Source organism: Malaclemys terrapin, chromosome 4, assembly GCF_027887155.1.
Source record: "Malaclemys terrapin pileata isolate rMalTer1 chromosome 4, rMalTer1.hap1, whole genome shotgun sequence".
In the NCBI taxonomy this organism is placed as follows: domain Eukaryota; kingdom Metazoa; phylum Chordata; order Testudines; family Emydidae; genus Malaclemys; species Malaclemys terrapin.
Genome location: NC_071508.1, coordinates 151,139,006 through 151,153,259, shown reverse-complemented (window position 1 = coordinate 151,153,259; position 14,254 = coordinate 151,139,006).

Here is a 14,254-nt window from a genome sequence, read left to right as displayed (position 1 = left end):
TTTCCCAGGAACAGTAACTCTTCAAGGGCAGGGTCAGTTATGTTATTTAGTGACTATTATGTACTGGGGGGTGAAGGTTTAAGTTGGGAGGTTTTCACCTTGTAGGAGTACGTTCACCAATAACAGACTCATCTGCCCACCACATCCCTACATTGACATTAGCACCATGTGCCAGCAGCTGGGGAACACGTGAATCTGGAATAAGATCACCAGTGTCTGCAAATGGATAACGTAAGACTCGGTCATCAGCCATCTGGTTTCTTCCTCACCTTCACTGATCATTCCCCAATGGGATGTCACTTCCGCCATGGCTGTACCAGCTGAGGCAAAGCTGACATAGAGAAAGTCCGAAAAAGTTAAGAGTTCTCCTCTCAGAAACGGAGCGACTAACGGGACTGCTCTAATCCTCACTCCCAGATGGACATTCCTGGGGATCCTCCTTCAAACTGACATGCTGCTATCATTCCAATTGTGGCCTAGTTACAGCCAGACAGGACAATAACGATATAACTACCTGGATAACAGAGAGGATCTACAAGGGAATAAGCTATTAGGATAACGGTGAGATCTAAAGATGAGAGAACGTGTTCCCTATCACGTGTGCACCTGGTGACTATCAGGAGTAAAACCTGGCTGTCCCAAATTCATGTCTTTTCCTCCCTACTCAGGCATTGTTCAGAATGAGGCATGGGAGTCCCTCTCATGCAGATCTTATACTTCCAAAGTGCCTTTTTGGAATGCAAAACGTGGCCCTTCAAGTACATACAAACCAACATGCAAGTACCTGCTAGAGAACGTATATATTTTATGGGCTATGGAGCCTTTTGCTTTTAGATGCCTGGTTCAAACCCAGTCCAGGGTGCTGGCTGATGGCTGTTCAGTGCCCTGTGTGAAATAAATGTCTGGGATCAAATTCCTAATGAGTATCACCAGGTCACAGAAATCCCTACTGCCTGCAGCAGAAGAGAGTTCAGATTGCCTATCTCCTGCTATCATATGATTGATACTGCCATTCTGCACATTTCAGGAGGAGGAAGGAGAGAGATTTAGATCCAGATAGGTCTGTAAGTCAGGAATCCTGTGTCCTTTTCTTGGCTCTGCCATAGACTTGCTGCTCAGTGCCTCAGTTTCCCTATCTAAAGAAGGGTGAGAATACTCCCTCTGACTCTGCCTTTCCCTACTGTTATCACATCAGAGCCCCGCTTGGGCTCTGCCAGGCCTGCTTCTCTCTCACCTGTCTTTGCATATTCTGCTAAGTCAGCCCTCCCCCCCGGAACGCCTTCCCAAATTCCATATCAACACGCTTTTCTCTTCAAGATCCACTTCCAATCAGATCCTACAAGAAATTAGCTAGTTAACAATGGCTAAAGCGAGAGCCAGCTGGAATTGCTGATGTTTATAAATGTCGTTCAACCATGTTTCCTGCACTCTGTCTGTTGCTTGCCATCTCTGCTTGTGAGCTTTTTGGGCCATGGTCCGACACTCATTGTGGCCCCAATTCACCAAAGCCCCTAAGCTCCTGCTTATCTTTAAGCACATGAGCAGCCTGAGGGAAGGCACTGAGACGTGCATGCTTAAGTGCTTTGCTGAATTGCAGCCCATGTCTGGACAGTGCCTAGAATACTTCGGATAATGCAATATTATAGTGCCTAGAGATCCGGGGCTGGAAGGAGGGAATGCAGTGGAAAATGCAGTTGGCATTCCCTGGCAGTGTTAGCAGAGAAATCAAGGATTGAACGGGCCTGGAGACTCAATACCCGTCTCCTGCCTAAAATTGGTCACTCCAAAGCAGGCATGAGGCAAAATGGCCCAGGGCTGTGGAAGGGCATCCATTGGCATTGCGGCTCTACTTGTTTTGACAATCTGAAAGCTAAGAACACACAGAGCACCAAACCCTGGTCTTCAGCTGTCTGCCAACTGCTGACACACTGAGCAAAAAATACAACCAGACAGGTTAACATAGCAGCCACAGCCCTGCCTTCTGAATACGCCAGGCTGACCCCTCGCTAATATATGGAAAAATAGGGGGTTCATTTTATACAACAACAATATGGGGGTTCAAAAGCCAAAGGAGGATAAATCTATCGCGCCATAAAAATAAATACATCACGTACTCTCCTGCCAAGCAAGATACAGAGCACCCAATTCCACTTTGCACAATGGCTTAGACGAGGGATCACGGAGACAATGGTGTTTCAAAGCACTCGATTACTCACATGCCTGCCCTAAGCTTCCAGTGCTGTCATTTTTTTTTATTATTATTATTAACCAAGATGAGGATTCAAATGTTTTCCTGCAGATCGGAATATATTAAAATACAACGAGCTTTCCCTCTTTAGGGATTTCACAGCCATTCCATTTCCCTTGTTTTAACAACAGTCCCAATAAGCTTGTTGAAGACGATGACAAAAGTACTATAGTTGTTTCCGAGCTGGTTTTCAGCCCAAAATGAATCAGTTTACAAGGAAATTTAAATAAACGGAGGCAACAAGAAATCCATTTTTAAATGTTATAATTATTACGGTCACTGTCGGGCACAGTGGCACATGCCTGTAATCCCAGCTACTTGGGAGGCTGAGGCTGGCGGATGGCTCAGAGGTTCTGGGTGCAGTGCGCTATGCCGATCAGGTGTTCGGTGGCTGAATGACTGGCTAGAACACGAATGATGTGCTGTGATCAATGCTCTGTGAGGGCTGATGGACCAATCGATCAAGGGGATTATGGTCACTAGCACTTACAAGTGATCTGGGCAAGTAACTTAGCTACTTTCTCATTTAGGACAATTTCAAGTTAGAAAAATATGCTCAGGCACAGAAAACAGCTAATATTTAATCTATTGGCATCAATGTATTCAAATATAGAAACCAATTTATTAAAGAACATGGTAAAATATTAAAAGCCACCAAGTATATGTTTAAGACACCTATGCCTACTCTCCAATTCTTGAAGCAGCAAGGAACAAAATAAAACTAAACTGTTTAACACTGGGGAAGATAGATTGGTGCAGTTGGATTTTAGAACTAAACTGTGCCATTGAACCAATGGGAGACGTGTCTGTGACGCTGGGTCTGAGGATATTCCAGGTCTACTTTAAAGGTGCCTTGGTTGAGCCTTTTCCAAGCAGAAGACACACTGTAAGAATTTGGCAAAGGAGATGTTGGATTGTTTCAACAGACCTGAGTCTGATTGATCTTAATTGGCCTTAATGATGCTCACCTGTGAAATAACCAGCTCACCCTCTGCAGGCAGAAATCCACTGTCCTGACTTCTGTTCACATCAGTTCAGAAGGTAAGAATCCTACTCATCAAAACCGTTCCCAGACAAAAATTATATCCACCCCAGACGCAAAGGCTGTATTGAAGGCACCAATGTAGGCCCCGATCCTGCAATGAGCACTGCAAAAGCAGAACCCTGGGTCCATATGGAAATACACTGGGATCAGTTCCAGGTAGGGCTCCCACCAGACAGGGCTTATGGAAGGGCCAACGTGCTTTAAAATACTCCTGCTGCTAGAATAAAGATTTTGGGGGAATGGGGGAGAAGGAGTGAGGGCGTGGGGGAGGTCAAAGTATTTGGAGCAAAAGCAACACACACACACACACACACAGCATTTATCAGTATTTAAAAACTTAAATATGAGGCTAAAAGGTGCTACCTGACAAGGAAAATATAAGTAGCTTAAATGTAACTTAAGGCACCTCTTTGTAAGAAGCTATCTTCTGAAAGAGTTACCGTACACGGAAAAGCATCATACCTATCTACTGCTATTAAAATGGTCCCTTTAAAAGCAGTGTGCTCCACATATTGAGTACCGGCGCTATCAGCCCCGAGACTTTTCTCCTGTTAGAAGAGTAATTTTCTGAGAGGATTGCTTGAGTGAAGAAAATTAAGCTGCTGACTCAATTTGGGAGCAGGCCTGAAAACGTATTTCTTAAAAGGCTTACATTCCGAGGGGTCACACCTAGCAGATTGAGGTTTGTAATGTGTAGCAAAGTGGAAATCGTATTTTGATAGACTTATCACAGCCCAACTGCCACACTGCAATGGAGATAAGAGAACAGAGGCCTGGTGCATTAATAATTGGAGGCTGAATGTATCTGTCCCATATAAATGGCTCGTTGGACAATTCCTTTTCCCTCCATGCTTCCTACCGAGAAAGGGGCACCCAGCGCATTCACACCCCCATCTAAAGGTCATCAAAAGGCACCGTTCCCATTCCAACCCGGACGTGGAGGAGAATGGACTCAGAGAGTAATTGCCATCACCATTCAGCCTGTTTCTGCCTCACACGGGAGGGGGCGACAGGCCACCGACACGGGCAGTTTCGTAGTGACAGTTACACGCTTCGGGTGAAATTCACCCCGGTGCTGAGAGCCAGCACAGAGCCTTGGCACCATTTAAGACAGAGGTCCCCAAACTGTGGGGCGCACCTCCCTAGGGGGGCACGGAAGAACCTTTGGGGGGTGCAGCAGAGCCTGGGTCAGCCCCCATGGGGGGCAGGGAGGGAGCACTACCCAGCCCCACCCCCAGCTCTCAGACCCACACCGGGCCCCATCCCCAGTTTGGCATGGCTCCACTCCCGGCCCCGCCCCCACCGCCACCCTCGGCTGCTGGCTACGTCTCCATTCCCGCCCGGGGCGAGGCTAGAAGTGGAGCCACACCTGGCAGTGGGCCCGACTGCCAGCCCCCACAGCTGCCCGGCTGCGGCTCCACTCCCACCCCCAGCCTCCGCTCCTGGCCTCGGCTCCATTCCCAGCCCCACCTGCCCCTTACCCCTGTTTGCCTCCCCCACACCTCCCCCAAGCCACAGCCCTGCTCCTGCTCCTGGCCCTGGTTCTGGGCGGGGACCTGCAACCCTCAAAAGTTTGGGGACCACTGACTTAAGGACTCACAAATCAGACTTATGTGGATGTAAGTCCCCCTTAAGCAATGCAGCAAGTGTCACGGTTTCAGGGTAATTGCGCCTGTATCCATGCCCCCGTCCCGCATTGTCCACTCCAGGAGTGCCCAAGGAGGACTCCGGTGTCCAGCCACCGCCTGTCTCTGGGCAAGGACCCTTGTCTCACTCCCTTTTGATGGGGGGTTTTCAGGTTGCAGATCTCCCTGCCTTATGCTGCAATATTCCCAGCCAGCCCATCTGTGCTTTGCTTTCCCTCGGAGGGCTAGGAATAGTGCATTGCCATCAGTTACCAGTAACCACCCAGCTCCTTCTGTGAAAAACATGTTTATTCTCAAGGTAAAACCATTACACAGAAAAACATAATAGATATTCCTAGACGAATGCGAAACACTCACCAGAGGTCACCCCTCAGTCGTATGGGGCACTGGTAGGCCAAAGTCTTTCCAACACCTCCACAAGGGTTGGGGCCCCCCCCTTGGACAGAACGTCCTGTCTTTGCTGGATCAGAAAGCAGTCCCTGAATCAATTTAAAGCCAACCTTTTTATATCAAAAGCTTGTTCTTTGTCTGTTGATTTCTGCGGGGGGCAGGGGAGAGGGGGACAGTTTGACGGGAATATGCTAGTGTCCTCAGGGAGTGGAACCTCTCTGGATGAGCTTGTAACTTCAGCGATTCAGCTCCTTAATCATCTCCTGGTTTTGGTGCCTGGTGGAGCTGTGGCAACCCTCCGCCTCTGGAGTTACATACAATCACTCCCCCAGTGTTACATAGACCATTCATAAAACTTGATACACTATGGGCCCCAAAGATACTGCAACACCTGTCACATCTCGGATTGGCATCTAACCACCTCTCTGCCTTTTACTTCCCTCCCAGAACCCATCAGAAGTACATGCAACAGGGTGGATGGGTGGAAAGGGAGGTTCCCCAGGAAAAACATCAATCAGCTGTTACATTCCACACACTAGGCTGCCACCTCTTCCCCACTGCTTCCACCTACAGACTCCCTTTCTCCGGGTAATTTGTATTTTATCTTAATATAGTCCAAAATACGGCAGCGTAACCTTCCTGATCTGCTGTAACAATAAACCCCCACTCCCGCACCAGTGCTCCTGTGTTGTCCGTTAGTCCCTCATACACATGACCTAAAGGGCCAAATCATTTCTTTCCAACTGTATTAGCATAACCCACTGTTCAGCATGCATTTCACATCCCACTCCAATTTGTATCCAGAGTGGATGCAAGTCATGTAGGTAACTCAGAGCTGTTTCAGCTTTGGAGGTCTTGGATTCAATCAGGGCCGGCTCTAGGTTTTTTGCTGCCCCTGTTGGTCTGTGGCCCTTTGATCCCACACAAAGACAAAAGCTATGCATTCAGAGTGTAAATTGTTTCTGTGGTGAACTGGCCCGTGCAGTTCGGAATATCTGCAGGGCTACTCAGAGCTGTGTCAGGTAACTTCAGCTGTGGGAAGATGATTGTAAGTCCCGCTCCTGAGTCCATTTTAAAGTCAGGAATCTTGCCATGAATATTCAATTTCACTAATTAAACTAAAACCTCTCCAGCGCATCATCAGAGATCTACAACCTATCCTGAAAGATGATCCTTTACTCTCACAGATCTTGGGAGACAGACCTGTCCTCGCTTACAGACAACCACCCAACCTAAAGCAAATACTCACCAGCAACCACACATCACTGAACAAAACCACTAACCCAGGAACCTATCCTTGTAACAAACCCCGATGCCAACTCTGTCCACATATCTATTCAAGTGACATCATCATAGGACCTAATCACATCAGCCATACCATCAGGGGCTCGTTCACCTGCACATCTACCAATGTGATATATGCCATCATGTGCCAGCAATGCCCCTCTGCCATGTACATTGGCCAAACCAGACAGTCTCTACGCAAAAGAATTAATGGACACAAATCTGACATCAGGAATCATAATACTCAAAAACCAGTGGGAGAACACTTTAACCTGTCTGGTCATTCAATGACAGACCTGCGGGTGGCTATCTTACAACAGAAAAACTTCAAAAACAGACTCCAACGAGAGACTGCTGAGCTGGAATTGATATGCAAACTAGACACAATCAACTCAGGATTGAATAAGGACTGGGAATGGCTGAGCCATTACAAACATTGAATCTATCTCCCCTTGTAAGTACTCTCACACTTCTTATCACACTGTCTGTACTGGGCTAGCTTGATTATCACTTCAAAAGTTTTTTTTCACTTAATTAATTGGCCTCTCAGAGTTGGTAAGACAACTCCCACCTGTTCATGCTCTCTGTAGGTGTGTATATACATATCTCCTCAATATATGTTCCACTCTATATGCATCCGAAGAAGTGGGCTGTAGTCCACGAAAGCTTATGCTCTAATAAATTTATTAGTCTCTAAGGTGCCACAAGTAAACTAGTTTCAAGTTTTTCAAGTTGCTCCAGCCTTTTGTTTTGTTGTTTGACTAATTCTGACCAGGGTCTTCCGCGGGAATAAAAGTTTGACCCCTTCTGGGGTGGGGGCATGTTCCGTGCTCCTACTGCAGCTCCAAGGCCGGAGGAGTTCACTGTCCTTCCGGGGTCCCACTGAGGACCCTGTACTCCACCCTCAACTGATCCCTTCCTTGCCTGCCCCACACCCAGAGGCTCTGCTCACTGCCCCGCTACTATTGGTTAGGAGGATTGTCACTCCTTATCATTTCCGCTGCTTATAGGCAGAGAAGGGGGAAGGGTGGGTGAGCTCTGGAGAATGCCGGCTCCTGGAGGAGGGGATCTGGCTGCCCAATGCTGCAGCCAGGAGCTCTGCCTGGGTGTGCACTGTGAGCAGACCTCTGGTATAAAACAGGGGGGCCTGCCCCACAAAAATGGCAACCCTGCCCCGGGGCTGGAGGAGCTGTCAGCTCCTGCCACAGCCCTGGGCGCCAGAGAAGCTCGCTCTCCCCCCGTGGCCAGAGGAGTTCTGTGCCCCTGCAGATTATGGTGGGGGGCATGCCCCTGCTTGCCCTCCCCTTGTGCATGTTGCAGATTCGGATTTCTTTCCTATCTGTATAGCTGTGACTAGGGTTAAGTCTCTCTTCAATTGTAGCTGCTGGAAAGGTTTTTAATCTATTACCACACTATCCAGCCTGGCTGATATGTTTATGTTTTGCAGTCCCAAAAGTCAGTCTTCAGCCAATGTATGCAGAGCTTTTATAAAAACATTCCACATTTTCCCCTGATGCTTGAATTCTCGGGTGAAAAACATGCTTTTTCATAAACCCCATTTCTCTGAGGTATAAAGCATGCGTCAGACATAGCCAGAACCCTTTCACAGACATCTTTGTGACTGTCTTCAGTAAAGTCAAAGGATTTAAAGATATGCTCTGCTTGTTTCACCATAGTAAACATTAAAGACGACACCTGTATAACAACATCAGTTTTTTTCTGGAATTCATTTGCCATTTGAAATCCTGCAAAATCCTGCTTCCAGTCTGTCCACTGTGAAGGTTTGTCAAAGCTGAAGGTCTCTGGAGCATTGGAGAGTGGCATGTTGATGAGATCCTGTGATTTTTGTCGCTTTGTTCCTTCTGTCTGCCACCTTAGGTGCTTCACTCTTACTCCTAACAACATATCCAATGTACCAGATATCCCTGTACCAGATATCGACTGGCTACAGAGACTGCTTATATACACAAGATGTGTCCACCATAAAATCCTTTAACACTCTGCCAGGTATGACTGAGGTTCATTTAAAGAAGGTATTTTACCCACAGTGCCAACGAGTGGCTGAACAGTGTAATTCAGGTTAGCATTCCATTACACTGATCTTCAGAGAATCACTCCAGTGAAACTGAGAGCAAACTCTGGCCCAACCACCCTCTTTCCCAGGAGCAGATCTTCCTCCTTCTCTTAACAGCAGGGAGACAAGGTTGAAAAGTCCGATCCATCGACTATCCAGAGTGTTCTGCCCATAACGAGCACTCTAGGATCTGGTCCCAGGCACTCACAGAGGGAGAAGATGGAGACTGACTCAAGCAGTCATGGAAGTTGGGGCTATAGGAATGGGTCATAAGGAGGTTTGAATGTTACCGTTAGTCAGTCAATAATTCGTATCAGAGAAGAGGGAATGGTAGGAGAGTCCGGAGTCTTTAAATTCAGATGCAAGTGGGACCTCCAGCAAGGACAATTAATATGCAAAGAGCTGAAGGTCCTGGAAGGAGCGAGATGCTTCCTTGGAAATGCAATGTAAAATGGATAGAGAAATAAAATCAAGAACCCAAACCTGTTTACATACCGGCAACAAATACAACAGTGGATGATGGAGAGAGACTGTAATATTCCCATCTACAGAGACAGCTGGGTTGGCACCTTTGTGTGTGTGTGGTGGTGGGGGGTAATAATGAGCCGGGCACATCAAATAACCTGAAGCGTGTAACTGTGCTGAGGGTCAGGTAAGCAGGGAAGACGACAACTCGGAGACCTGAGGCTGGATCTCTCACATGCTGCCTCATCTGGGGTCCCGAGTAGGACAGGCCGCGCTGAGGGAGGAGGAAACGCCTCCTAGAAGTGTCCAATTTCCCTTCTTTTCCTTGAAGTTTGTCTCCACACTGCTGGCAGCCGCGGTCAGCAATGTGTGCTGCCGATCTGGCATCAATAACTGTTTCTCTACCAGGGTGGAGAGGCACAGACGGCATTCAGCACCATTTCACTAATCTCGCTCGAGGGGTTGGGACCCTCTTGGAAGAGCTTCTCCTGTGTAGGTTTGAGATCAGTGGCCAGTTAGCACCACTCTGCTGCTCCTCTGATCCTGAAACACACTTCATCCGACCTACCGTTACTCACTGCATTGACCACAGGTGGAAGCCCTCCGGTTACTCATGTGAAGAGTGCTGTAGACATGGAATGCTTTTGAATGCACATGCATCAGCTTTCATTCAAGAAAGAAGATGCAAGCCAGGGGGCTCACAAGCTATAGCACTAACTGATGCAAGAGTCCGTTATAAAAACCTGTTAATCTGTACAAAGTGAGTCACCTCCACCTACACAAACGCCACCAAATGCAGGGTCCCAGGGACGTGAAGCTGGAGAGCTAATCACAAGGCTGTCAGGAAGGAGCTGTTATTCACCTGGAGAGGGGGGGAAATCTAGTTCATTAAAGTACATTCTACAGTTAAGGAAGAGAAGGCAGAAAGCAAAACCTCGTTCTAATCTGCTCCCCACAGCGGAAGGTTTCTGCAGCGAGCGAGAGATAGCGCATTAATACCCTTAATTCGATCCAAAACCCATTACTGGGCCAGCCCCACTACAAAGCCTGACATTTCTCAACAAGCAGATAACATCTCCCATTACAAAAATCAAATATCAACCATCATCTAGCATTGCTAAACCTGCCGGGTAACAGCAGCGCACGAACCCAGGGGAGAGCACAGAGTAAACTCAAGCCAGTCTCAATCCCTGCCCTCCAAAAAGCAGCCCTGGCTATATGCACCCCCCCGGTGAATCCCGGACGAGCCCCCACTTCTGCGTTGGCCGTCGTTCGGGCTGACGCAGCCAGGCCTCAATCAAGGAACTCTGGAGCTAAAACACGAGTCTCCGCAGCCTGTGCTCCAGAGCCGCGCTCTCCCGCTGGTGCTGCGACACACAGCAACAGTGGCTTGGGCACAGAGATGGACCCATACCACACACTGACCAATGGGTCACATATAGCTGCAGCGTCCTTACACCAGGGCCTCGTCCAGCTCCCATGGACTTCAAGGCCCCCAGTGAAGACAGTGGTTCTGTAGCAAGGTGGTACACTCACCGGCACGGCGCCTCCTGCTGGTTGGTCGAGGAATTAGCTCTTCCAGCTTCGGAGCGCCTCCTGCTGGCCATTGTCTCCCTTGCTGCCACCTGCTTCTCCCTTTTCTCCACCACACTTTAGTTCAGGCCCCATGTCCCTCCCAGCCCGTGGTGCCCTTTTGCTCAGGCACTGCCCCTGGCAGTACCCCACACTCAGGGGTCCTCCCTTCCCTGTGGAACCCCAATTCCCTGAAGCCCACCTTGCCTCAGTGACCCACTGCCAGTCTTCATCTAGCCCCTTTTCTCAGGGGCAAACTGTAATCTGCAATGGCCGCTCATCCTTGGCAAGGGGGTTTGGACCGGCTGCCTTTTCCTGGCCTGGCTGCACCACTGCAGTCTCAGTACCACCACAGGCCCCTTTAGCCTGGAGACTCGCCTGGTCAGAGTTCCCCAGCTCTGCCTGTCCTTCCCCAGCACTGCTCTGTTTGAGAGTCCCTTCTCTAGCCAGCAGCCAGGTCCCTCCCACTCCCCCACTGGAGTGAGACTCCCCCACCTAGCTCCCAGCCCTTTTATCAGGGCCAGCTGGACCCTAACTGGGTGTGGCCATACCTGCAGCTGCCAACCCAATCAGCCTCCCTTGGCTGCTTTCAGCCCCAGCCCTCGCCAAGGGCTGGCTTTTAACCCTTTCCCAGCCAGAGCAGGGTGACCGCCCCGCCTTAGGCGCCAACACCAAGATCACGGCAGACACAAGACCACAGACTCACAGGAATGCTGTCTGCTTGGAAAGAGCTTTCCTAAGCTCTGATCCTGCAGTGAGCTCCCTATGGAGAGGTCCCTGAACCCACATGGAGCCCCATTGATCTTACAGGGGTTCGGTGTAGGCACAGGGCTTTTATTGCAGGGTCGAGGCCTCAGGCCCGACACAGGCAAAGTCCCAATGAAGCCAATAAGAGTTTGCCAAAAGAAGACTTCAGGAGGGAGACATTATTATTTATTTCCCCCCTTCCTTCAACACAGGCAAAGAACCTTTATTCCTCCAACTGACCCCAGAATGCAGAACCTCAGGGTTTTGGTATTTTTAACTTTTGGTGTATTAATTACCCATACCACACACTAATTAATGATCCATTCTGGACCAGAGCAGTGCAAGGCGGGAGTCCTATTAACCTTGGCAACAACAGAGACCCTTTAAAGCCATAACAATTGTTACATCTAAACTATTATTCTTTAACATTATTAGTGTGGTATCATCCAAAGGCCACAGCCAGGCTGGCCCCATTGTGCAAGGTGCTGCTTAATTGCTGCATTAATCACACAAGAGTTGATTTTTTTGAAGTGAAAATTCCAGTAAGAGAAATAACTCTAAGGCAAAAGTATCTACATAAACAACTGACCGCAAAGTCCCATCCCACAAGTGACCCCACACACACATTGTCAGGATAAACAGAACACTCAGGGGATACATTGGGAAGGATACAAAACACCAGCTGACCATAATTATGAATAGATAGAGTGTGTGTGGAGGTGGGGGGGTGCACACCAATATCTGTATACACGCACACACAAAGATGGGCAAAAGCAGGGCTGGATATGTAGCCCTGATCCTGCATCACAGCCATGCAGGTGAACCCTTGAAGGCCCTGGGTCACTGGCAGGAGACAGGATACTGGGCTAGATGGACCTTTGGTCTGACCCAGCCTGTCCGTTCTTATGTTATGTTCATGGGACTCTGCACGTGCACAAGATCATCTCAGAGTCATAGAATTCAAGGCCAGAAGGGAGCATCAGATCATCTAATCTGGTCTCCTGTGTGTCACAGGCCAGCCGCACCACCCAGCACCTGCACAGTCCACCCAACAACTGAAATTAGATCAAGATCTTTCAGTTTTCCAGAGATCTAACTGTGATGTGCCACGGGGACAAGAAACCTGAAGAGCAGGGGGCTGTTTGCATCTTGATTGCTGTTTAATCTGGGACAGGTGTTGTAGGATGAATAATTCTAACGCTGACTCATCTCTGCTCTTGTTGAGGCTTTTTCCCTCCTTTGGAGGACATGCAGAGGGAGATCAGTGGCAGAGTTCTGGAAGGAAAGGGCTCTGGTCTTTGTCAGCACAGTAGAAGGCTGGTGTTTTACCAAGGTGCAGCTTGCAAACAATTCCTTGGCCACTGCTTTATTTCCCAGCCTAGTGAAGCAACGTGAAGGGGAAGCAGGATTTCAATAAACACAGCGCTTTGGATCTAAAAAAAGAGAAAGCTACCAAAAGCCCAGAAGACTGACACACAGGCAAGCTGTTCCATGCACTGAACAGCAGTAGCTCCAGAACTGGTCCCCCTGAGACCCTGCGCCAACTGCTTCCTAGGCTACGTACATTCCATTAATCATTACTAATTGCTTTACCACCACCACTTGCTAACCCCCCTTCTGTTGTTTTCTTATTGATCTCCTGGGAGAAGGAGGATTTGTATATTGCAGGGGACTACTGGGAGCACGTTACAAAAGGGCCTGTGAGTGCAAAGGGAACAAGTGAGGGAGCAGAGCTATTAATATGCGTCTCCGGACAGGCGTCAGTGTGGCTTTGCCTTCTGTTCTGCTCTATGTCACTACTTGTTCTTCTAGGCTGGCTGCATTTTGGGGATGTGGCTGATGCAGCCTCACTCCTCAGAGGAATGCAGAATTAATGCCCATACTCTCCCCTAACCTCCCCCTCCTTAACTGGGCATCGTCTCCCCTCCGCCATTGCTGGAATTTTGTATTGCACACTGATGCCTGAGAGGCCATTTTTGCTGTGAATTAGCAGCACAGAGCATGGTGCAAATCCTACCTGTCACAGGGTGCGCCACTTACACTTGTCTGGCGCCTCCTCCTGGTCAAGCTGGGGATTAGTTCTCAAGGTCAATGCCCCCTTCCAGGGTTTACAGGTCATCACCTCATCTCTCTCTCAGGTCTGTAGCTCCTCGCTCATCCAGGAACTGTAGCGTCCTCTTTTTGACTCAGCCCTCCGGCCAGGTCACTCAGCATCCCCCTTTTTGGGGTACAGTCCTTCAGTTCTCTCTCACTACCACAGGTGGTCTTCCTGTTCACTGCCCCGCTGGTCTATGCCACACCCTTGGTGGCTGGTTGGGGAACCCAGGCCTGCCCTCTCCTTCGGGTTCCAGTCCAGTAACTCTGAAACCCAGCAGTTCTGCGATTTCCCTTCCCAGCACTCACTGCACCGACCCTGGACTGCTGCCTACCACTCCTGGTTCCCTGCCTCGCTCTGGGTGTACTAGCTCCAAACCCCCCTCCCTCTTCCCGGGGAGCGAGTGCCTATCCCAGCAGCAGCCTCTGTTATAGGTCCTGCCCATTCCTGCACAGCTGAACCTGCTTGCAGTCAATTCCCTGCTCCCGGGGGTCCCATACCAGGTGCAGCCTGTGGAGTTAATAGGCCTACCTGGCCACCTTAACCCTTTCCAGTCCAGAGTGGGGTGCACGGCCCATCACACTACCCCAGAAGTAGATTGCCCCATGCTCATGCATGTGACTGACCCGCAGGAGAGACTGGGACAGGCTGACAGGAGAGCAAAGGGACAGAGGGGAGGGGAGAAGGG